General features: G+C 35.1%; 1 long non-coding RNA gene across 1 annotated transcript; it reads left to right on the plus strand.

Annotated features, from left to right (window-relative positions):
* Positions 7 to 1,683, plus strand: LOC104760109. Its single transcript, XR_002036511.1, has 4 exons — positions 7 to 256; positions 345 to 441; positions 1,017 to 1,138; positions 1,268 to 1,683. It is a non-coding gene; the product is annotated as an uncharacterized LOC104760109 (long non-coding RNA).

Raw genomic sequence — 2,087 nt, forward strand, 5'->3', positions numbered from 1 at the left:
ATTATGCAAGTCTTCTCCTTTGTCTTGTTTTTGTTGCACAAAGATGCCTCCTTTCTTTACTATACCTGATAATGATGAGTCATGAGCATTCATATGTTCTTCTGGGCATATTAAGATGGAAAAGAGTAATGCCAATGTCACTAAGGGCCAGAAACAAAGAGTATCGGTTGGGAGGCTGCGATTTGCTTCTCTGCTCTCAGGAGTTGATGTAGCTCTACTGGGCATCTCTTCTCTACACAGCATAATCTCAAAACTGGTAACAGCTAATAATGGGATAATTTCAGAAGATAAGACCACCTTGTGCGTCTCTGCAATTGAAGTAACTACAACATTTAAATTTGCAGGTTGATGCAAGTAAACGCATTCTTCCTCTGTACAAGCTCTTCTTTGGTCTCAGTTTGCTATGGCGCCAGTAGAACTAAAACTCAGAGAACGAGATTAGTAAGTCTTCTCCTTTGTTACGTTTGGTGTACCTCCTATGGATTACGGTTTTGGTGTAAGCCTTTCACACGAAATTTTCTAACTCTTATTACTGAATAAGTTAATCACGATTACAATTTACAAATAGTAAAAGTCATTTATCAATTCATTTCTACTGGTCACATTATCTACTCCAAAATATGGTTGAACGAAGTACATACATTTCTACACTTTAAAACTTGACATTTTTTTTCAATAAACGCCAAGAAATATTTTTTTTACATAGATTCCCACTCGTTAGGTAACTGCTTCCTGCTTCTTCACTTCTATTATTTTACATGTCAATAATTTCACTTCTATTTAGTTCTAATTCCAACTTCTCTGTGTATTTAATTGCGGGAACAATATGACATGGCTCTGCAATTCAACTAGAGAAGCGATTACAAGTTAAAATCCAACATGTTGTGTGTCGAAATTTGAATAAAAATTAAATCATAGTGTCGCTCTCCCCTAAGCTTACTCTGAATTATTTTTATTTAGACTAAAACATTTTCATTTGCAGGTTGTTATTTATACTAAAACATTTTCATTTGCAGGTTGTTATTTATACTAGTTTCATTGATTTCATATCGTATGGAATAGAGATACAAAATCCAGACAAGATAGTAGCTACCACATGCTATCCTCCAAGCTTAAACAATTGCATTTTCGTTCAAAGGTTAGTATTATAACGATTGCATGATCCGATGATACCTTGCTGCAAAGTATGTATATCATAATCCTTCTTCCTCGTGCAAGTTTAAGCTCTTCTTTGGTCTCAGTTTGGGTTTCTTACTCATTTATGCAGCTCATCCATGGCACGTAGAATCCCTTTAGATACTCTGAATTCGTAGCAAAATATCATCTGGATCTTTACTCTCAATTATGGATGCAATTCTCTTCTCCTTAGGTAAAGGATACTGCTCCTTCAATGGAATAGGGATACGTCGTTTTTTGGTGGGCAACATGGCTGTGATTTGCTTATTTTGATTTTCCTCGTTGATGTAACTCTACTGGGCGTGTCTTCTCTATTGAGCATACTATTAAAACTAGTTACACAACTAATAATGGGATAGGTAACTAACTGTAATGCCCGAAAGAACAATTGAACAATATCAGGCTTATTATATGTCTGGACTAGAGCCTAGTTTAGAGTTACAGACGCAAAACTTAACATTACATTCACTGTTCTTACCTCTGTAAATACTAAATTTGTTTCTGCTCTTTTTTGACTTAACCAGAAACAAAAATTATAAGCATGTAAATCTCATGATCGTTTGATATGTCAGTAATTTATTAGAGACTAAACCACCATGTCCGTCTCTGCACTTTAAGTACCTTCAACATTTTCATTTGTAGGTTTATATTTATATAAGATTGAGTGAAGCCATATCGTATGCACTAGAGATACAACATCGAGACGAGATAGTACCTACCACATGCAATTCCTTTGTTACTTTTTTTTGTGTACCTCCTACGGATTACAGGTTTTTCAGATTTATAGGGACTTGCTGCTTTACAAGTGCCTCGTATATGCAGATTTTCCAGTGCACATCTTCTACTCCACACACTCTCAAATAGTTACAAAATTAGCCCCAAAATTTTACTTTTAACTGATTCTTTTGTTA

This window comes from Camelina sativa, chromosome 18 (genome assembly GCF_000633955.1).
Source record: "Camelina sativa cultivar DH55 chromosome 18, Cs, whole genome shotgun sequence".
NCBI classification, from domain to species: Eukaryota; Viridiplantae; Streptophyta; class Magnoliopsida; order Brassicales; family Brassicaceae; genus Camelina; species Camelina sativa.